The 24,405-nt window shown below is 40.3% G+C and overlaps 1 protein-coding gene across 2 annotated transcripts in view; it reads left to right on the forward strand.

The window, feature by feature from the left end:
* The first annotated feature begins 22,819 nt into the window (after positions 1-22,819).
* Positions 22,820-24,405, forward strand: part of SPATA13 (spermatogenesis associated 13) — a 322,746-nt gene continuing 321,160 nt past the window's right edge. The window contains exon 1 of one of the 2 annotated variants that reach the window (XM_050767081.1): positions 22,820-22,948. The gene's annotated coding sequence lies outside the window, so the exon portion shown is untranslated. The remainder of the gene's footprint in view (positions 22,949-24,405) is intronic. The other variant, XM_050767080.1, reaches the window with a different exon arrangement.

Consider the following 24,405-nt stretch of genomic DNA (forward strand, 5'->3'; position numbering starts at 1 on the left):
TGGATTGTGGTTAAAATAAAAAAAAAAGGTCTAGACCAGTAAAAAAATAATTTGAATGGCAAACAGAAGCCATATATATAACTTTAAATGTTCTAGGAGCCACATTATGAAAAGTAAAAATAAATAGATAACATCAATTTTATAACATTGTGTATAACACAGTATAGCCAAAATACTGTGATTTCAGCAAGTAATCAAAAACAACCATTTTTCTTTCCTCCCTAAGTTGTTGGAATTACTTGTCTGTTAGAAATCCTCCTAGAAATAGATGTACTCATTTTATTATTATTATTATTATTATTATAATATGTTAACACCATGGAATACTATGCAGCCATAAAAAAGGATGAATTCATGTCCTTTGTAGGGACATGGATGAAGCTGGAAACCATCATTCTGAGCAAACTATCACAAGGACAGAAAACCAAACACAGCATGTTCTCACTCATAGGTGGGAATTGAACAATGAGAACACTTGGACACAGGGTGGGGAACATCACACACTGTGGCCTGTCGTGGGGTGGGGGGAGTGGGGAGGGATGGTATTAAGAGAAATACCTAATGTAAATGACGAGTTAATGGGGGCAGCACACCGACATGGCACACGTATACATATGTAACAAACCTGCATGTTGTGCACTTCTTTAGAACAATTTTAAAACTACAATTGCATACAGTAGACAACCTCTGACATATTTTTGGTGTCAAAACCCTGTTTAATAAAAAATTTTATTGACACTTATCTTTTGCAATCTTCACAGAACTCATGAGAGGCAAGCAGAGGCCAGTACCAGACATCTGGCAGAGGAGGTAGAGGAAGAGTGGACCAGAGCTTTACTCAGCACTCATCCTACTGGGTTAGTCCTACAGTCGTCTTGTGTTGGAAACTCAAGGATTTTTGTTTTTGTTTTTGTTTTCTTAGAAAGGGTCTCGCTCTGTCGCCCAGGCTGGAGTGCAGTGGTTCAATCTCAGCTTACTGCAGCCTTGACTTCCCGGGCTCCAGTGATTCTCCCACTTGAGCCTCCTGAGTAGTGGGGACCACAGGTGTGTGCCACCATGCTCAGCTAGTTTTTGTATGTTTGGTAGGGACGAGGTTTCACCATGACGCCCGGACTGGTCTTGAAGTCCTGAGCTCAAGCAATCCACCCACCTCAGCTTCCCAAAAGTGCTGGGATTACAGGTGTGAGCTACCACACCTGACCTGGAAACCTTAATAATAGGTTAGGTCTTAAGAGAAAAGTTACTCCAAGGGAAAACTTAGTCATCCCTACCTCAAGCCTCATGACTTCAAAAAATGGCATAAAGGGCTACTTATTCAAGATTAGTTATATTACCTTTTTCCTTTGCATTTCATATTTATGATATAATTCTTGTTTTTAATTTGGGGAAATATTGAGTTGTTTAATTCACTTAGGTTATAAAAATTCGTATTGATAAAGGAAATAGAAGTTTTATAGTTTTTTTCAGTCCCTGGAGCTCTCGTTTTCAAGAGATAAACATTTGTTAACTTTATTCAGTAAATGTAACATTTATTGTAACTGACACATTTTTAATTTCTTTAAAAGCTGCATTAAAGTTAAATTTTAGAAGTGGAATATTATTGCTTAGTAACTAAAGATGGACTTTTACATGCTTTGGCTTTCTAATTGATTTTACTTTGGTTCATAACATTTTAATGTTTTCCAGTGCCAGCTTCAATTTTCCACCCCAATCATAAGTGAATGACTGACATCCAAACACTTAACCACATACACATGTCTATTATTTAAAGGAATCCAAAATAAATACTTTTAAGAATTAACTAAACATATAGCACAAATAGATTTTTTTAAGTTAAAATGTTGTCATTCCCTTACCTAACAGTACATCCTTAACTGTGATTGTCACCTACAGCATTTTAGTTTCAATTTTTGTAAAATACATCTATTGCTAGCAAATTGCACAACAGTTTTTAAATACTTAAATCAAACAATGATTTAAATTTAAAAAATAAGTTCCCTTATGTCTTTCTATCTTGCCATCACTTGAATGATTGATGACTAAGACGGCAAAGTTATCAAGAGTCTTTAAATAGCAATTACAACCAAACAGAATCAATTACATTATTTCTACCCAGAATTCCATAAAGTCACACAGGGTCCCCATCTCCCCTGGAGATGTAACAGGAACCCTGTATCCAAAAATAAATGAATAAATATCTCCCCTAGTCAAAAAATGACCAAACATTAGACAAATAAACTGGATCAAGCATAGTTGAACTATATTTCTTTTACTTACCAACTCTACAACTGAGATAGTTTGTTGTTGTTAGATTCATCCTAAGATCCCCAGAAACTGATTCTTAATATGAGTGAAATCACATATGATTTTGCCACTTCCTTCCAGTGTAGGTTACAGAGCAAGACCCTGTCTTTAAAAACAAAACAAAACAAAACAAAACAACAACAACAAAAAAAACCACCAAGAATGGCGGCTCATGCCTGTAATCCCAGCACTTTGGGAGGTAAAGGCAGGTGGATCATCAGATATCAGAAGTTTGAAATCCTCCTGGTCAACATGATGAAACCCTGCCTCCACTAAAAACACAAAAAGTAGCCGGGCCACCGTGGTGGCAGTGTAATCCCAGCTAGTTGGGAGGTTGAGGCAGGAGAATCACTTGAACCTAAGGTTGGGGATTGGGAGTGGAGGTTACAATGAGCTGAGAGAGCACCACTGCACTGAAGCCCGGGCAACAGAGTGAGACCCCATTTCAAAAACTAACGAACAAACAAAAAAACAGAAAAACAACCATATAACCATTTCAGTAGATGCTGAAAAAATAAAATTCAACATTCCTTTATGATAAAACCTCAGCAAAATGAGCACAGAAGAAACTTATCTCAGCATAATATAATAAAGACCATAAATGGTAAATGCACAGCTAACATCATAATCAATGCAGAAATGTTAAAAGCTCTTCCTCTAAGACCTGAAACAATGTGATTCCTTCTACCACTTTTATTCATCATAGTAGTGGAAGTCCTAGCTACAGCAGTTAGACAGGAGAATGCAATAAAAGGCATCCAAATTGGATAAAAAAGGAAGTCAAATTGTCTCTGTTTGCAGGTGGCATGATCGTATACAAGGAGCCCTAAAAATTCCACCAAAAACCTACTAGAAATAATAAATTTAGTAAAGTTGCAAGATACAATATCAATATACAAAAATGAGTAGCATACCCTTGCACTAGTAGTGAAACACCTATGAAAGAAATCAAGAAAGCTATTTCATTACAAAAAAATATATATATATATGATACCTAGGGACAAACAACCAAAAAGGCAAAAGATTCCACAATGAAAAATATCAAACATAGATGAAAGATATTAAAACAGACACAATGGAAAGATATTCCATGTCCATGCACTAGAAGAATATTGTTAAAGTATCTATATCACCCAATGTGATCTACAGAATCAATCCATTCCATGTTATATTACAAAAGACATTCTTCACAGAAATAGAAAAAAAAATCCTAAAATTCACATGGAAATGCAAAATACCTGAGATAGATAAAATAATTTTGCATAAAAAGAAAAAAGCTGGAGGCATCACACTACCTGATTTCAAAATATACTACAAATCTATAGTAACCAAAATAACATGGTACTGGCAAAAAGAGACAGACAGACGTAGATGAATGACAGACACAAAATAATGAAACAGAATAGAGAACTCAGAAATAAATTCACACATTTACAGTCAACTCGTTTTTAACAAAGGCACCAAGAACACACATTTGGGAAGGACAATCTCTTCAATAAGCTGTGCTAGGAAAACCCAACACCCACATGTACAAGAATAAGTCTAGACTGTTATCTTACCATATACAAAAATCAACTCAAAATAAAGATTTCAGTGTAGGCCCTTAAGCTATGAAAGTACTAAAAAATAAAAAATAGAATAAATGCTTCATGAAATTGGTTAGGATGAGGAATTTTTAAATAGACATCAAAAGCACAAGCAGCAAAAGCAAAAATGGACGAATGGAATTGCATTAAACTAAAAAGCTTCTGCAAAGCAGAGAAAGCAATCAGCAGTCTAGATAGAGAATGGAAGGAAAGTACTTGAAAACTATGCATCAGGCAAGGGGTTAACACACAAAATAGATAAAGAATGCAAACTACTCAAAAGCAAAAATACATATAATCTGATTAGATAAAATACATATTAAAACATTTAGATATTTGTTTCTATAGCTGTCACTTTAATAAAATACAGTTTAGTGTTACTTGTGGCTTCTCTAGTTAGTAAGAACTTTGCCAGACTCTATCGGGACAAGTCTACTTCTGTTTTAGGAGCTAATCCCACAAGTTGCTGTGATGCTGTAGCTGGATACTCAGGGTCAGCAGTCGGAGATGATGCTACTTTCTCCTTCATCTTTGACTTGCAAAGAGCCTCCCCTTTTTTTGGACCCAGGCACGTTTTCTGGACCTTGGTTCCATTTGTATACCCACGTTCCTGTGATTCCAAATCACAGTAGATGGTGCCTTGAACCTAGCACCTTCGATTAAAGGCTGCTTCATATTCTCAGGAAAGCTTGCTGCTCTACCCACCCTAAAAGACAGAAAAGCAACACAATCTGTTTGGTGCTTATTTGTGATTTTAAGGATCAGTTATCGATATATATTTGTGATGAGAGTAAGAATACTCATTATAAGATCAATGTAAGAATTTTAAAATATCCCAAAGTAGAATTTTTATATCTAGTCTTTTGTTGTTTTGCGAATGTTTGCAAGCTGTCACCTCCGGGAAGTGGAGGTTGCAGTGAGTTGTGATCACACCACTGCACTCTAGCCAGGGCGTCAGAGCAAGACCCTGTTTAAAAAAAACGAGAGAGAGAGAAAGGTGATCATGGATTTCCTTTTCTTATTCCCTAATTGACAGGGAAAGCGTTCAACATTTCACCATTAAACAACATGATGTTTTTCTAGATTCCTTTGTAAATATACTGTATCTATTCCCAGTTTAATGAGTTTTTGCTTATTTATGACCTGATCTCAAATTATATAAAACACTTTTTCAATAGTACCTAGAAGACCATATAAAATGGTTCTTCTCTTTTATTAATAAGATGAATTACATTGACTGATTTTTATTTTTATTTTATTTTGTTTTTTGAGTCAGAGTATCGCTCTGTCACTGAGGCTGGAGTGCAATGGCGAGATCTCAATTAACGGTAGCCTCCGCCTCCTGGGTTCAAGCAATTCTCCTGCCTCAGTCTTCTGAGTAGCTGGCACTACAGGTGCACCCCCCCACCACACCTGGCTAATTTTTGTAGTTTTAGTTGAATGGGGTTTCACCATACTGGGGAGGCTGGTCTTGAACTCCTGATCTCAGGTGATCCAGCCTCAGCCTCCCAAAGTGCCGGGATTTACAGGCATGAACCACCTTGCCTGGCCACATTGATTGATTTCTAAATGTTAACTAACTTCACATTTCTAGAATAAAGCCCAGTAATATTTCATTTTGACAGCATTCCTAAAAAAGGAGGTTTTCACATAAAATTTCCCATCACCTTAAGAAGAAAACTCTTCTTTAAAACTTTTTTTGGAGTGGGGTATGTCTAAATAGTTCTCCTGCTCCCATGCCTTTGTTAGTGGTGATGAACTGGACAATTTCACTTCTTCTTGTGGACTCAGAGTTGCCATTGTCGCTGACATTTGTTCCACAGATGCTCACCGGGGCCCTTCTGTTCTGTTCTGACTGACAAAATAATGGTCATTGAATAGAATGTGTTGTGTTATTCAAAAGATACGAAGGTATGTTCAATAACTATCATGACTGTACAGCGCACCCGGTTTTTATTGTTGCTGCAGATGCTATTTTGTTGAGTACTTATATTGCTTTTTTTCTGTTTCTTGGGGTTTGAGTACCAAGTATTACTTCTTGCTGCTTTTAGTGCATTTGTTTCTGCTCCCTCTCTCTTTTGATTTTCTAATAAGAAAAAAATAGCTAACCTTGTTAGATTTGTGTGTGTGTGTCTGTATACATTTAAATTTGTGTATATTTGTGTAAAGTAAGAGCAACTTGTTTCTGAGTGAGGGCATATTGGATGTCCCTGGAAGAAAAAAAAATGTGTGCGCTTTGTATTATTAATTGTGTCTGCGTAAAGTTTTTGTTTGCTTACGGTATGCTTTCCATTCTGTATTAGAATGCAGAGGCTCAATGTTTATGTTCCACAGAAGCTCATGCGTTGAATCCTAACCCCTGATATGATGATGGGAGGTAGGTCCTTTGGGTGGTGATTAGGTCATGAGGGTGGAGCATTCAGGAATGGGATTAATGCTCTTGTAGAAAGCCTTTAATCCTATATATATATATATATAAATTTAGCATATTTAATTTTAAAATTACAGTTAATAGAGTTCCCTGGCCCTTTCTATGTTGAGACATGGTGAAAAGGCAGCCTCCATCAATCAGAAAGAGGATTCTTTCCCAGCCAGTAAGTTTGCTGACACCTTGATCTTGGACTTCCCAGCCTCCAGAACTGTAAGAAATTTCTGTTGTTTGCAAGTCACCAGTTTATGGTATTTTGTTAGAGCAGCCTGAATGAATTAAGAGGCTTGAGATTGCTGGATAAGTAAATACTATGATATGTTAATGTCATCTGTCAGGCAGTTGGACTTAATTCAAGTTTAGATAATTGAGAGTAACAATCTTCAAGCCAAATGCAGTAATATATACATTTTATATAAAATATTAGGACTTTGGGAGGCCAAGGCAGGAGGATGGCTTGAAGCCAGGAGTTCAGTAACAGTCTGGGCAACATAACAAGACCTCCATCTCTGCAAAAATAGAGAAAGAAATTATCCAGGCATGGCAGTGCGTGTAGTCCCAGCTATTTGGGAGGCTGATGCAAGATGATCACTTGAGCCCAGGAGTTGGAGGCTGCAGTGAGCTATGGTCCCATCTCTGTACTTCAGCCTGGGAGACAGAGCAAGACCTTGTCTCAAAAAAGATCATACATATAATTTATCATTAACTAAATATAAATATATAATAACGAAATATAAATATATGTATTTAACAAAATATAAACATATATAATTGTTTAACATATAATTTAAGAATTAATTCTTAAGAATAATTCTACTTATAACAAACTGCATTGGTTAGATTTTTTAAAACATACAATTCCTAGAGAATAAACTAGATGCCTTTGTCACCAAACTGCTTTCTTTATGTTTGTTTTCCTTTATACTTTCATTTACCTATAGTTCCTGGTAAGGTATCCAACCTAATGATTCACTAGATTTTTAGTCAACATTTATTTTGTACCAATCCTTGTTTCTGTCACCAGGAACGCAAAATGGAAAATGCTCCTTGAGGCATTCGGTCTAATTTGACGGCTCAGGTCTAAGTGATTTTGAGTGTCCCCCTACCCTTGGGCCTTTGGCAATGTCTGTAGATGTTTTTGATTGTCACAAATAGGGGTTAAGGAACAAGTGTGCTCCTGGCATCTGGTAGGTGGAGTCCAAGGACGCTGCTAAACATTCTGCTGTGTACAGAACAACCCCCTAGCAAAGAATGATCTGACTCCAAATGTCCATAGTTCTGAGATGGAGAAATCTTGCCTAAAATGAATGATGAACACAGAAACAGATGAGTCTGAAGCAAGGGAATAAATATAGTAAAAAAAAATTGATAATCTATTAGCAGAGTATCATTAGTACTATTAGTGACCCTTCTATTAGCAGAAGGGTTGTTTTTGAAGACATATTCCTTCCTCTATAGTTCCATAGCTACATTAAAACATTTTATCATGGGAAATTTTAAGCATACACAAAATAAAGGAGTTAATAAACTCATTTCCTACCTTTGGCCATTACCAACTTCCTCAATTTTGTTTCATATGTACTCACCCCCTCCCACTTTGATAAATTATTCTAAAACAAACTTGCACTTCGTATACTTTAATTTGTATCTACTTCAAATGTATGTCTCAAAGAAATAAGACATTCTTTTTCAAAAATATAGGTTTATTTTGAATCACAGCAAAAACATCCTTAATGCATGGATACATACTTTATGTGACAAAAACAAGAAGAAAAACAAAAGACCCCATAGATTTTTTTTTTTTTTTTTTTTTTTTTTTTTTTTTTTTTTTTTTTTTTTTTTTGAGACGGAGTCTCGCTCTGTCGCCCAGGCTGGAGTGCAGTGGCCGGATCTCAGCTCACTGCAAGCTCCGCCTCCCGGGTTCACGCCATTCTCCTGCCTCAGCCTCCCAAGTAGCTGGGACTACAGGTGCCCGCCACCTCGCCCAGCTAATTTTTTGTATTTTTAGTAGAGACGGGGTTTCACCATGTTAGCCAGGATGGTCTCGATCTTCTGACCTTGTGATCCGCCCGTCTCGGCCTCCCAAAGTGCTGGGATTACAGGCTTGAGCCACCGCGCCCGGCCGACCCCATAGATTTTTTGATCAATGTTATTAAGATATCTGTCCCATCTCCCTCCCTGTATCTTTATCCTGAGGTGAGCAGGAGAAGCGTTGAAATCTTTCTTCTTTGTGTACCTTGTTGATTGGTGGCACATCTATCAGAGGACTCCCTGCTGACTGATGCTACCTGGGCAGTGATTTAACCTGCAAAGTTTGCCGATATTTGTATGTTAGGGGTTTAGACTGGCGCTTGTTTTAGTGCGCCTGGCACAGGATTTTTGTCTGACTTGGCCCCAGCCTGTGCACTAACTGCCCACCCCACAGCCCGTAACCAAGTTTTCCCTGGATACATGATTTTTTTTTAACGGGCGGGCCCCCGAGTGATCATTTTCTCTGTCTTTGTACCAGTTTATGCTAACAACAGGCTTTTTCTTTGGAGACTGACAGCCCTCACAGAATGGTGGCAACTACCCTTATGACTTTTAAAGGATAAAAACCCTTCCCACCTTTTGAGAAAGGAAATTTTGTTCTTGAAAGATGTTCAGAAACAAACAAGGGAAGAAACCAGCAATAAACAAATGTATAAGAATATGCTAACAACGCAGAACAAAACTGGAACCAAAAGTTCATTCACCAGGATCAGAAACACAAAGACTTTTTATCTCTTCTGGCAAGTCATTTCTAGTAAAAAGACAGTTTGTATGACTTGCCAGAATAGATAAAAAGTCTTTTATAGTCCCAGCAGGGATATGAGAGCCTGTACTACAGTGACTTAACCCACTCAGGTCCTAAATAAGCTCAACAGACAGCTGCTATCAAAGGAAGGAAGCCTGACCTGAGAGAAGCTGTACCTGGGTAGAAAAAAAGTCAATCCATGGAAGTGCAGCTCATCTTGTCCCAAAGGTCGCCAATCTGTTTAAAAGGTAACCTTGTTTCATCCCACTTCTGACCACAGAGTGTGTCAACCTAAAAAAAAGACACTTGAGAATCCTATTTCCAGGTATGTTGAATTTATTCAGGAATGGAAAAAGTGGTTTATCAGAGATTCATGGAGTGTGGCAACCCACAGGTCCATCTGCTAAGGGAAGCTTTTTTTTAGCAAAAAAGAGAGGTTCGTGTCACTTGCTTAGGAACAGGGTTCATTGGTTCCAAAGGCATGAGGTGAGAGTTGTCATCAGTTGATTGGTGGAGATGCTGTTATTGGGCAAGTATTCCTCAGAGTATTTTATTGAAATTACTATAGCCCTAAAGAGTGTCTAATAATGCACTTTTCTTTTTTAGTTAAATGAGATATATTATTACAATTAATTTTACCTACTTTCTTTTATTTTTATTTTATTTTATTTTGAGATGGAGTCTCGTTCTGTCGCCCAGGCTGCAGCGCAGTGGCACAATCTTGGCTCACTGCAATCTCTGCCTCCCGGTTTCAGGCAGTCCTCCTGCCTCAGCCTCCCAAGTAGCTGGGACTACAAGCGTGTGCCACCATACCTGGCTGATTTTTCTGTATTTCTAGTAGAGATGGGGTTTCACTGTGCTAGCCAGGGTGGTCTTAAACTCTTGACCTTGTGATCCACTGGCCTCGGCCTTCCAAAGTGCTGGGATTGCAGGTATGAACCACCATGCCCGACCTTATTATTATTATTATTATATTATTATTATACTTTAAGTTGTTGGATACATGTGCGGAATATGCAGGTTTTTTACATAGGTATACACGTGCCATGGTGGTTGCTGCACTCATCAACCTGTCATCTACATCAGGTATTTCTCCTAATACTATCCCTCCCCTAGCCCCGAATCCTGTGACAGGCCTCAGTGTGTGATATTCCCCTCCCTGTATCCACGTGTCCTCATTGTTCAACTCCCACCTATGAGTGAGAACATGCGGTGTTTGATTTTCTGTTCCAGTGTGTGTTTGTTGAGAATGATGGTGTCCAACTTCATCCATGTACCTGCAAAGGCCATGAACCCATCCTTTTTTTTTGGCTGCATAGCATTCCATGGTGTATATGTGCCCCCATTTTCTTTGTCCAGTCTATCACTGATGGGCATTTGGGTTAGTTCCAAGTCTTTGCTATTGTGAACAGTGCTGCAGTAAACATACATGATGCACTTTTTTGTTTTCAGACTGAATCTTGCTCTGTTGCCTAGGCTGAAGTGCCATTATATAATCTCTGCTCACTGTAACCTCCACCTTTTGGGTTCAAGTGATTCTCCTGCCTCAGTCTCCTGAGTAGCTGGGATTACAGGCGTGCACCACCACGCTCAGCTAATTTTTGTATTTTTAGTAGAAATGGGGTTTCAACATATTGGCCAAGCTGGTCTTGAACTCCTGACCTCAAATCTGCCCACTTTGGCCTCCCAGAGTGCTGGGATTACAGGTGTGGGCTACCGCGCCCAGCCTAGTGATGCAGCTTCTACGGTCATTTGTCGTTTGAAGCAAATTGGAAAGGTGAAGAAGCTCGATAAGTTGGTGCCTCATGAGCTGACTGAAATTTTTTTTAAAAAAATCGTCATTTTGAGGTGTAATTTTCTCTCATTCTATGCAATAACAATGAACCATTTCTTGATTGGATTGTGATATGACGAAAAGTGGATTTTATACGACAACCAGCAATGACCAGCTCAGTGGTTGGACCAAGAAGACGCTCCAAGGCACTTCCCAAAGCCAAACTTGCACCAGAAAAGGTTATGGTTGCTTTTTGGTGGTCGTCTGCTCGTCTGACCCACTGCAGCTTTTTGAATCCCAGTGAAACCATTACATCTGAGACATGTGCTCATCAAATTGATGAGATGGACTGAAAACTCCAGCGCCTACAGCCAGCATCGATCAGCAAAAAGGCCCAATTCTTCTTCATGACAGCGCCCGACTACACGTCACATAACTAATGCTTTGAAAGTTGAACAAATTGGGCTACAAAGTTTCACCTGGTCTGCCATATTCACCTGATCTCTCCCCAACTGACTACCACTTCTTCAAGCATCTCGACAACTTTTGCAGGGAAAACGCTTTCACAACCAGCAGGGTGCAGAAAATGCTTTCAAGAGTTTGTTGAATCCTGAAGCATGGATTTTTACACTATAGAAATAAACAGGCTGGCACGGTGGCTCATGCCTGTAATCTCAGCACTTTGGGAGGCCAAGGCAGGCAGATCACCTGAGGTCAGGAGTTTGAGACCAGCCTGACTAGCATGGAGAAATCCCATCTCTACAAAAATACAAACTTAGCCAGGCGTGGTAGTGCATGCCTGTAATCCCAGCTGCCTGGGAGGTTGAGGCAGGAGAATCACTTGAACCCGGGAGGCAGAGGTTGTGGTGAGCCGAGATTGCACCATTGCACTCCAGCCTGGGCAACAAGAGCAAAACTCCATCTCAAAAAAAAAAAAAAAAAAAAAGAAAGAAACTTATTTCTCATTGGCAAAGATGTGTTAGTTGTAATGGTTCCTATTTTGAATAATAAAGATGTTTGTGCCTAGTTATAATGATTTAAAATTCACAGTCCAAACCACTGTTACTTTTGCACCAACCTAAAAATACATCTATACATGTGAAACATGCCAGACTTTCAAGGCAGGAGATGTGTAACAGATGCGAAGGGATTTCTTGGGAGGTTTTTAGGAAGCCTTTGGAAGCAGTTCTTATCTCAGACACGCAAGCGTGAGTCCCTTCTTTTGTGCATTCCCAGCGCTGTTTTGTCAGGGTCTGAAAAAAGTGATTCCATCCTGGTATGTGCAGTTCTCACAGCTTGCATAGATAAAATTTTGCAACTGTGCAAATATTTCTGCAGAGTAAATATCTAGGAATAGAGGAGGTAGTTCAAAAAGTAAACACATTTGACATTCTAATAACTATTGTCAACAGCCCTCCTCAGTGCTGGTACTAATTACACTTCCAAGAGCCGTGTATCATAGCTATTTTCTGTCACCCTCACCAGAAGTACTTTTTTATATTTTTTCAGTTTTCCTACTTGATAAGTGAGCAGTGATTTCTTAGTATTGTTTTGATTTGATTTTTTTTTTAATTATGAGAAAAGTTGAGCATCTTTTCTCATGATTAAAATGCTGTTGTATTTCCTTTTCTGTTAACTGTTCTTCTGGTCATTTTTCTATTGGATTGTGGTGGCGGGCGCCTGTATCCCAGTTACTTGGGAGGCTGAGACAGGAGAATCGCTTGAACCCGGGAGGTGGAGGTTGCAATGAGCCAAGATTGCATCACTGCCCTCCAGCCTGGGCAACAAAGAGCGAAACTCCATCTGAAAAAAAAAAAAAAAAAAAAAAATTGACAAGTAATTCTAAACTTGATATGAAAATTAAAAGGACCCATTAACAGCTCAACAATTTTAGAAAGAGCAAGTTGGAGGACTTAGACTACCTGATATGAAGACTGACTATAATGCTGCAGTTATCAAGAGTGTGTGGTACAGGGATAAGGAAAGGCACACCAATCAGTGGGACAAGAGTCCAGTCCAGAAGTAGAGCCACATATGCATAGTCAACTCGTCTTTGGTAAAGCACCAAAGTAATTCAGTGAATGAAAGGCTAGTGCTTTCAACAAACAGCACTAGAATGTTTCCATATGGGGGGAAAAATGGTCTGGACCCTTATCTTTCATTGTATACCAAAATTAACTCAGAATGGGTCATAGACCTAAATTTAAGAACTAAAATCTTAAAACTTAAGTCAGAAAAAATTAGAAGGATATACTTGTGATATTACGTTAGGAGAAGGTTTCTTATGAAGACATAAAGGCATGAAACAAAAAAATTAATAAATTAAATTTCATTAAAATGAAAACCTTTTGCTCTTCAAAAAACCCTCTTCAGAAAATAAAATGGGAAAAAAGTTTGCAAAACGTGTATCCAACAAAGGCCTTGTGTCTTGCATATATAAAGAACTATTACAATTTACCAGTAAGAAGACAACTCAATCAAAAATGGAGAAAAGATTTAAATAGGCCCTTCACAAGAAAATATATGTAAATAACCAGTAACTTTTTTTTCTTTTTAATTTTTTAAAGAATAGAGATGAGGTTTTAGTATTTTTAGTAGAGACAGGGTTTCACCATGTTGGCGAGAATAGTCTCAAACTTCTGACCTCAGGTGATCTGCCCACCTCGGCCTCCCAAAGTGCTGGGATTACAGGCATGAGTCACCACTCCCGGCCCCAATTACTTGTCAATTTCTGAAAGAATGTGCTTGCTATGATATTTATTAAAATTGCATCAACTGTATTATAGATCCAGGAAAAATTAATATCTTAACATTATTGAGTCTCCCAGTTCATAAACATGACTTATCTCTCCATTTACTTAGATCTTTTAAAATTTATTTATCAGTGTATAGATCTTCCACATCTTTGGTTAAATTTATTCCTGAATATGTTTGTTATTTTGAATGTATTTGGGTTTTTTCTATTTTATTTCCATAGGTTTTTGGGGAACACAGGTCATGTTTGGATACATGAATAAGTTCTTTGGTGGTGATTTCTGATATTCTGGTGCATCCATCATCTGAGCAGTATACACTGTACCCAATTTGTAGTCTTTTATCCTTCATCCCCCTCCCACCCTTTCCCCACAGGCCCCCAAAGTCCACGGTATCATTCTTTTTGCCGGATCTCAGCTCACTGTGCAAGCTCCGCCCCCCGGGTTCCCGCCATTCTCCTGCCTCAGCCTCCCCAGTAGCTGGGACCACAGGCGCCGCCACCTCGCCCGGCTAGTTTTTTGTATTTTTTAGTAGAGACGGGGTTTCACCGGGTTCGCCAGGATGGTCTCGATCTCCTGACTTCGTGATCCGTCCGTCTCGGCCTCCCAAAGTGCTGGGATTACAGGCGTGAGCCACCGCGCCCGGCCTACGGTATCATTCTTATACCTTTGTATCCTCATAGCTTATCTCCCACTTATGAGTGAGAACATACCGTATTTGTCTTTTAAATGTCATTTTCAATGGCTTGCTATTGATATACAGAAATAAAAAGTGATTATTGCATATTGATCTTTTATCCTGTGATCTTGCTGTAATCACTTGTAGGAGATTTTGTATATTCTTTTAGGATTGTTTAGATACATAATTATGTTAACTATGTAAATAATACAGTTTTACTTCTTCCTTTACAAACTGTGTTTTTTTTTTTTTTTTTTTCTTGTCTTTTGGAACTATCTTTGTAAGAGTGGATATTTTTGTCTTGTTTCTGTTCTAAGGTAGAAAGCACTTAGTTTTCCACAATTAAGTATGATGTTAGCTCTAAGTTTTTTACAGATGCCCTTTTTTAGGTTGAGGAAATTTCATCCTATTCTGAGTTTGCTGAGAGTTTTATCATGAATGGGTGGTGAACTTTGTCAAATAGTTTTTTCCTGCATCTGTTGAAATGATCACATTATTTTTCTCCTGTATTCTATTAAAAGGGTGAATTATATTAATTGCTTTTCATATCAAAGCAATATTGCATTTGTTAGAGAAACACCAATTGATCCTGGTACTTTTTTTTAAAAAAAATTGCTAGATTCAATTTGTTAATATTTAAAATTTTGCATTTATTTTCATGAAGGACATTAGTCTATAGTTTTCTTATTATGTCTCTGTCAAGTATTAAACCAAGGTATTTCAGGCCTCATAAAATGAGTAGAGCAGTATTCTCTCTTCTTTTACCTGACATAGTTTGGGAGAGATGGCTATTATTTGTTAAAACATAATGTTTTCACTTAACATGTTAAAACTTAAATGTTTCAGAAACTTAAATATTTCGTAAAATTCACCATGAAGTCATCAGAGACTGGGGTTTTCTCTGTAGAAAGGTTTTTATTTAAAAAATAATTTTTACTAATAGTCTGGGCACAGTGGCTCATGCCTGTAAGCTCAGCACTTTGGGAGGTCGAGGTGGGAGGATCACTTAATCCCAGGAATTCCACACCAGTCTGAGCACCATAAGGAGACCTTATAGCTACAAAAAAAATTTTTTTAATTAGCTCGGCTTGGTGGTGTGTGCCTATGGTCCTACTTACTGAGGAGGCTGAGGTGGGAGGATCACTTGAGCCCACGAGGTCAAGGCTGCTGTGAGCCATGGTCAGGCCACTGAAGTCCAGCCTGGGCAAAAGTGAGACACTGTTTCATAGGAATCGTAATAGTAATTTGTTATAGGACAATCTAGGTCTTCTGGGATTTTGTGGGTCTGTTTTTGTAATTTCTGTCTTTCAAATAATCTTTTTTATCCAAATCGTTGAACTTTTTGGCATAGTGTTGCTCACAATATTTCTTTATTTTTCTTTTGATAACTGTAAGAACTGTATCAATAATTCTCTTCCATTTCTGATATTGACAATTTTTTATTTTATTATTTATTTATTTAGAGACAGGTTCTAGCTCTGTCACCCAGGCTGGAGTACAGTGGTGCATATTGGCTCACTGCATCCCTTCACCTCCTAGGTTCAAGCAGTCCTCCTGCCTCCATCTCTGGAGTAGCTGGGATTACAGGCACGCATCACCACACCCGGCTAATTTTTGTATTTTTAGTACAGATGGGGTTTACCATGTTAGTCAGACTGTTCTCAAACTCCTGACTTCAAGTGATCCGCCTGCCTCAGCCTCCCAAAGAGATGGGATTACAGATGTGACCACTGCTCACCTGGCCTATGGCCATTCATTGTTAATTGACCAGTTTTGCTAAAAGTTTATCAATTTTGTTGATATTTTCAGAGAGCAAGCTTTTGATTCCATTCACTTTCCTCTTTAGTATGTCCATTTTCTGTTTCATTGATTTCCACTGTTATCTTTATTATTTCTTTCCTTCTGCTTGCTTTGGGTTTATATCATTATGAGATGATCTTGTTTATCTCTAGCACCACTTCTTTCTTAAAATCTGTTTGTGATAATACAGCTACTCCAGTTTTTTCTTTTTTTTTTTTTTTTGAGACGGAGTCTTGCTCTGCCGCCCAGGCTGGAGTGCAGTGGCCGGATCTCGGCTCACTGCAAGCTCCGCCTCCCGGGTTCACGCCATTCTCCTGCCTCAGCCTCCCGAGTAGCTGGGACTACAGGCGCCGCCACCTCGCCCGGCTAGTTTTTTGTATTTTTAGTAGAGACGGGGTTTCACCGTGTTAGCCAGGATGGTCTCGATCTCCTGACTTCGTGATCCGTCCGTCTCGGCCTCCCAAAGTGCTGGGATTACAGGCGTGAGCCACCGCGCCCGGCCTACGGTATCATTCTTATACCTTTGTATCCTCATAGCTTATCTCCCACTTATGAGTGAGAACATACCGTATTTGTCTTTTAAATGTCATTTTCAATGGCTTGCTATTGATATACAGAAATAAAAAGTGATTATTGCATATTGATCTTTTATCCTGTGATCTTGCTGTAATCACTTGTAGGAGATTTTGTATATTCTTTTAGGATTGTTTAGATACATAATTATGTTAACTATGTAAATAATACAGTTTTACTTCTTCCTTTACAAACTGTGTTTTTTTTTTTTTTTTTTTTTTTCTTGTCTTTTGGAACTATCTTTGTAAGAGTGGATATTTTTGTCTTGTTTCTGTTCTAAGGTAGAAAGCACTTAGTTTTCCACAATTAAGTATGATGTTAGCTCTAAGTTTTTTACAGATGCCCTTTTTTAGGTTGAGGAAATTTCATCCTATTCTGAGTTTGCTGAGAGTTTTATCATGAATGGGTGGTGAACTTTGTCAAATAGTTTTTTCCTGCATCTGTTGAAATGATCACATTATTTTTCTCCTGTATTCTATTAAAAGGGTGAATTATATTAATTGCTTTTCATATCAAAGCAATATTGCATTTGTTAGAGAAACACCAATTGATCCTGGTACTTTTTTTTAAAAAAAATTGCTAGATTCAATTTGTTAATATTTAAAATTTTGCATTTATTTTCATGAAGGACATTAGTCTATAGTTTTCTTATTATGTCTCTGTCAAGTATTAAACCAAGGTATTTCAGGCCTCATAAAATGAGTAGAGCAGTATTCTCTCTTCTTTTACCTGACATAGTTTGGGAGAGATGGCTATTATTTGTTAAAACATAATGTTTTCACTTAACATGTTAAAACTTAAATGTTTCAGAAACTTAAATATTTCGTAAAATTCACCATGAAGTCATCAGAGACTGGGGTTTTCTCTGTAGAAAGGTTTTTATTTAAAAAATAATTTTTACTAATAGTCTGGGCACAGTGGCTCATGCCTGTAAGCTCAGCACTTTGGGAGGTCGAGGTGGGAGGATCACTTAATCCCAGGAATTCCACACCAGTCTGAGCACCATAAGGAGACCTTATAGCTACAAAAAAAATTTTTTTAATTAGCTCGGCTTGGGGTGGTGTGTGCCTATGGTCCTACTTACTGAGGAGGCTGAGGTGGGAGGATCACTTGAGCCCACGAGGTCAAGGCTGCTGTGAGCCATGGTCAGGCCACTGAAGTCCAGCCTGGGCAAAAGTGAGACACTGTTTCATAGGAATCGTAATAGTAATTTGTTATAGGACAATCTAGGTCTTCTGGGATTTTGTGGGTCTGTTTTTGTAATTTCTGTCTTTCAAATAATCTTTTTTATCCAAATCGTTGAACTTTTTGGCATAGTGTTGCTCACAATATTTCTTTATTTTTCTTTTGATAACTGTAAGAACTGTATCAATAATTCTCTTCCATTTCTGATATTGACAATTTTTTATTTTATTATTTATTTATTTAGAGACAGGTTCTAGCTCTGTCACCCAGGCTGGAGTACAGTGGTGCATATTGGCTCACTGCATCCCTTCACCTCCTAGGTTCAAGCAGTCCTCCTGCCTCCATCTCTGGAGTAGCTGGGATTACAGGCACGCATCACCACACCCGGCTAATTTTTGTATTTTTAGTACAGATGGGGTTTACCATGTTAGTCAGACTGTTCTCAAACTCCTGACTTCAAGTGATCCGCCTGCCTCAGCCTCCCAAAGAGATGGGATTACAGATGTGACCACTGCTCACCTGGCCTATGGCCATTCATTGTTAATTGACCAGTTTTGCTAAAAGTTTATCAATTTTGTTGATATTTTCAGAGAGCAAGCTTTTGATTCCATTCACTTTCCTCTTTAGTATGTCCATTTTCTGTTTCATTGATTTCCACTGTTATCTTTATTATTTCTTTCCTTCTGCTTGCTTTGGGTTTATATCATTATGAGATGATCTTGTTTATCTCTAGCACCACTTCTTTCTTAAAATCTGTTTGTGATAATACAGCTACTCCAGTTTTTTCTTTTTTTTTTTTTTTTGAGACGGAGTCTTGCTCTGCCGCCCAGGCTGGAGTGCAGTGGCCGGATCTCGGCTCACTGCAAGCTCCGCCTCCCGGGTTCACGCCATTCTCCTGCCTCAGCCTCCCGAGTAGCTGGGACTACAGGCGCCGCCACCTCGCCCGGCTAGTTTTTTGTATTTTTAGTAGAGACGGGGTTTCACCGTGTTAGCCAGGATGGTCTCGATCTCCTGACCTCGTGATCCGCCCGTCTCGGCCTCCCAAAGTGCTGGGATTACAGGCTTGAGCCACCGCGCCCGGCCTCCAGTTTTTTCATGCTTTCTTATGTTTCCATGGTATGTCTTTTTTCATTTTTACTTTCGACTCATTTGTACTTTTGCATTTGAACAGCATCTTTTGTAGACAGCACATAGGTTCTCATTTTTATTAATATATTCCACCTGCTAGTCTCTGTGTTTTGGTTGGAGTGTTTCATCTATTTATATATATTTTTTCAGAGATGGAGTCTCTCTGTCGCCCAGGCTGGAGTGCTGTTCACAGGTCTCCTGACATTCTCTATTTGTCTTTTTTTGTTTGTTTTTGAGACAGGGTCTTATTTTGTGGAGTGCAGTGGTACAGTCACAGTTCACTGCACCCTCAACCTCCCGGGCTCAAGCAATCTTCCCTCCTCAACCACTGGAGTAGCTGGAGTACAAGCAAGCAGCACCACACCCAGGTAAGTTTTTTAAAAATATTATTTTGTAGAGATAGGGTCTTGCTATGTTGCCCAGGCTGCTCTTGAACTCCTGGCCTCAAGTTATCCCCACATTGGCCTCCCAAAATGCTGGGATTACAGGTTTGAGGCACCATGCCAGCCCTCTGTTTTTCAATTGAATAATTTCTATTGGTCTACCTTCATGTTCACTGATGAATTCTGTCACCTACATTCTGCGACTGAGCCCACATAGTGATCTTTGATACATTGTTATTTTCGAATTTCCCTTGCTTCTAATAGTTTAACAATCGATTCTCTTGGGATATAATTATATCGTTTTCCAATCGTGATAGTTTTACTGTCTGCTATAGGTTGAATGTATCTGCCAAAGTTCATGTGTTGGCAGCTTGATCCCCACTTCAGTCAGGATTTCTTTGAAATTTTCTTTGCCCAGTTCAGGCATTAAGAAGTGTGTGTGTGTGTGTGTGTGTGTGTGTGTGTGTGTGTGCGCTTGCTGCCTGAGAGTGGGGGAAGACATTGTGAACAGGAATCCTGTATTTGCTTGTCTGTGTCACCACTCTTTCTCCCACCCTATTCGCCTCCTAGTGATCCCTCCCAAACCTCTTATACCCCAATTCTTTTCCTCTGATCCTCAAGCCTGGGGGATTCAAAGGAGATGGGAAACGACCCCGCCTTCTTATGAATATGCAACAGTAAGGGATTGGGAGAAACGGGAGAGAAAAGGCCTGCAAGAAATTCGCCTCGGGTCAGCCCGCTCCGGGCTCAGTCCAGGCCCAACACCATCCTCCCCACGAAGAACAGCGAACAATAGCCCAGCCCCGGCCTTGGAAGCCGAGCTGGCCGCAGAGGGTGACGCTGAACTGCTCATCGCCAGGGAAACGCGGCATCCAGACAGCCCTCCAGAGCCGGTGTGAGCTCTTCTGGGCGGGGAGCTAGAAACCGATTCGCCGCGGTCCTGGGCCCAGCGGCTGGGAGTTCCCGGCCCCGCCGAGCAAATGAAGAGGGCGCAGGGCATGGGGGCGGCGCGCACCCGGGACAGTTTCCCGTTGGCTTCTCGGTGACCTTCCTCCCACTTCCAGCTCGGAGCTGGATGCTGGGATCCCTCCAGCGACCCTCTGAGGACATGGGAGGGATGCTGAGACAGGCAAGTGGGGTTTCTCTGTCGATTGTCACCTCGCCCGCACTTTTGGAGAAGGTAGAGCCAAACAGCGTTTGTCCTAAATCCTGTGTCGGTGGAACTTTTTTTTTTTACTGAAGTGGGGATGAAAGTTGATCGGCGGTTCCGGGTAGGAGAAGGGACAGAGCTGCTGGCGCGGTGAGGTTAGAAAAGTTGCCGCAGCCCCAGGGGGCCCGGGGGCGAGCGCATAGGGGCGCCGGGGCAGCGTTTGCATAAAGCCAGCTCGGCGGTCGCGTTGCCATGGCAGCGGGGGCGGGGCCGAGCCGCGGCGTGGCTGCGTTGCCGGGCGACGGAGCGGCCGCGGTGGAGACCGGGAATGCCCCGGGCTCAGCGTCCTTGCGGGAGCCCTGGAGCCTGATGCTTCGCTGGACACGCGTGTCTCTCGGTGTCAATCCACAGTCCGCTGGCAGCCGCTGTCACTTGGTTAGGGAGTAAGGCGCCTGCGCTATCACCTACTAATGCCTTAATGCTCTGCTTTTGAAAATACTTGAATTGTGGTGTGATGGAAGACATGAAGAATAGTACTCCTACTTAACAGTTTTGTTTTGTTTTGTTTGTTTGTTTTGAGACAGAGTCTTACTCTGTCGCCCAGGTGGGAGGGCAGTGGCGGATCTAAGCTCACTGCAACCTCCGCCTCCCAGGTTCAAGCGATTCTCCTGTCTCAGCCTCCCACGTAGCTGAGATTGCAGGCGCCCGCCATTACACAAGGCTGATTTTTTTTTTTTTTTTTTTGAGACGGAGTCTCGCTCTGTCGCCCAGGCTGGACTGCAGTGGCCGGATCTCAGCTCACTGCAAGCTCCGCCTCCCGGGTTTACGCCATTCTCCTGCCTCAGCCTCCCGAGTAGCTGGGACTACAGGCGCCCGCCACCTCGCCCGGCTAGTTTTTTGTATTTTTTAGTAGAGACGGGGTTTCACCGTGTTAGCCAGGATGGTCTCGATCTCCTGACCTCGTGATCCGCCCGTCTCGGCCTCCCAAAGTGCTGGGATTACAGGTGCGAGCCACCGCGGCCGGCCCGATTTTTGTATTTTTAATACCGTCAGGGTTTCACCATAATGGTCAGGCTGGTCTCAAACTCCTGACCTCAGGGAATCCGCCCATTTCGGCCTCCCTAGGTGCTGGGATTACAAGGGTGACCCACTGCGCCTGGCCAACAACGTTTTTTAAAAAATATATTCTGTTTACTCGTTTGTAAGGTACCATCTACTGACGGGAGTTCCTTAATTATTATTTAAAAAATAAAATATGGAACCAGGTTTGGATCCACGAAACGAATTGTTCCTCAGCCTTTTAAACATCCTAACCAAAAACATTTGCAAAAGAAAAATAAATAAAGCAGGTAGCAGTACTAAATATTAGGCACAGTACTAAAAGTGCAGACAGTTCTACTGTTGGATCTTAAAATGCTTTAGAAAGATGCGACTTTCACAAAGGACTGGAGAGAATCAGCCTCATTTTATTTCCATGGGTATTTTCTTACATGGAGATGTGCCAGGTAAGTTTGTCTTACTAGGTCAAAGATTACTTGTTTTAGCCATATACTACAGAAAAAATGGCAAGGGGTTTGAATGATCTTTTTTAGAGCAGTTTTTTTCTGTAGCTACAGTAGTGCTTCTATTTTACAAATTATTTGTTTACTTAGATATTCATTCATCAAACATTTATTGAGGCTCTACTATGTGCTGTGTGCAGTGCTAGACTTGACAGCAGAGAGGTAAGTGGTGAGAGGCACACACAAAACTGAATTAGAAAAATTCACAGTTGGCCGGGCGCGGTGGCTCAAGCCTGTAATCCCAGCACTTTGGGAGGCCGAGGCGGGCGGATCACGAGGTCAGGAGATCGAGACCATCCTGGCTAACACGGTGAAACCCCGTCTCTACTAAAAATACAAAAAATTAGCCGGGCGAGGTGGCGGGCGCCTGTAGTCCCAGCTACTCGGGAGGCTGAGGCGGGAGAATGGCGTGAACCCGGGAGGCGGAGCTTGCAGTGAGCTGAGATCCGGCCACTGCACTCCAGCCTGGGCGACAGAGCGAGACTCCGTCTCAAAAAAAAAAAAAAAAAAGAAAAATTCACAGTTTAGGGAGCTGAAAGTGCTGGGAAAGCAGTTGTAAACATAACATTCTCATTGTGAGACGCCACCAGAGCAGCCCCTGCTACTGACCAGGGGAGGTACACTGACCGCAGCTGAGCTTGGAGCTTCATTGGCCTTGTGGGTTTTGCTCTTTCAAGGCAGGCATTATTGGACCCATTTAAAACAGGAGGAGTCCAGCACTCAGAGAAGTGCAGTGATGAGCCTCATGTCACAGCGAGTCAGGCTCAAGATCCAAAAGCCCCTGCTACGACATATATTTTGGAACTTTCGCCCTTTGATCATTAAATCCTCACTACCTGAATGACCATATTTTGATCATTCATAATGGTAAGTGATTTTCTTAAAAACAATAACTATAATGCAATTTTGTTTTTGGTTGAGATGTTTCTAAAGTCACCTATTTCTAAAATCAGATACCAATTGCATTCTGAAGATGTGTTTTTCCAACTGGAATGTTGTCATTGTCAATAATATTTTTTCCAGGGGTTCCTGGTAAGTAAATGAGAAAATTTAAATTTGGTTATTCATCATTTTAAAACATTGAAAGATGTTTGTGTTTTAAAGTACTGTATTTAATAAATCATTATAGCATGAGATTTGTTTAAAGCAAAATACACTAGTTATCATTTAAGTTTTTATTAACTTTTTAAATGTTTTGTCACATTTCTTAGTTTGCACTTGCAGCCACATTAGAGAGGTCATAGGAAAAATTTCTATCTGGAAAGTTGTCCTAGAAAGTTCAAGTATGGACTGGGCTGGTCCTGCATGAAGATTTAGCTATGCATTTTCCACAGCAGCCTGGAAAACCTCTTTGAACTAATTTTATAAGTTATTTTGCTATTACAATTTTATTTTTTCAAATAGATTGCAGAATCCCTGAAGGCAAGGACCAGGTCTTTTGTGTCTTTAGAATTCTCTTCCTAATACCAAATACAACACTCTTCATAAATATTAACTGGCAGAAAAAAACAAAAATAAACTTTACTGCACTGATGAAAACTAGAGTAGAAATAATACTTTTATAGATACTATTCTGAGTCACAAAAGTTTTGCTTATGTGCTGATTGCTTTTTTTTTTTTTTTCTCATTAAACTATACTGTGAAATGCTAGGTAGTACCTATTTCATAGGTAGAAAAACTTGAGTTGTGGTGATTAGCATATGAAGTGTTTTTCAATGCATTATCTTCATTGAGCCTTACAACAACCATTCAAGAATTCACATCACCATTTTTCAAACATGGTAGAAAACAGAAGCTCAGAGAAGTTGAACGAGTCAGTCAGGGTCATCCAGAAAGGAAGAGGTACATCTTCTGACCATTTCACATGGTTTTTATTCTGCCATTGCAAACCAGGTACATGTGTGAACTTTGGGAGGCTGGGTCTCTCACCAGCTCTGGGGTGCTCGGTGCAAGATCCCTTCTCTCCCTCACATCCCCAAGGCGGCTGCTCTGTCTGGGAAGAATGTGAGAGAAACTCTTTTAAAAGACAAGGAAGCAGGGCAAGTGAAAGGAGGAGCTAGTGAGGGGCTCTGTGGAGCAAAATGAAGTGAGGGTGAGAAGGAAGAGTCAAGTGAAGTTGATCAAAAACCAGCCACTGTTCAAAAATGGGAGTGAGGGGATGGGGGAGTGTCTTCTTTCAGGCTGCTATCACAAAATACCACAGCCTGGGGGATTAAGCAACAGACCTGATTGTCCCAGTGCTGGGGGCTGGGAGTCTGAGATCAGGGAGTCTGCAGGGATGGTTTTTTCTGATGCCTTGCTCCTTGGTTTACAACCAACTGCCT

This window comes from Macaca thibetana, chromosome 17 (assembly GCF_024542745.1).
Source record: "Macaca thibetana thibetana isolate TM-01 chromosome 17, ASM2454274v1, whole genome shotgun sequence".
Taxonomy (NCBI): Eukaryota; Metazoa; Chordata; class Mammalia; order Primates; family Cercopithecidae; genus Macaca; species Macaca thibetana.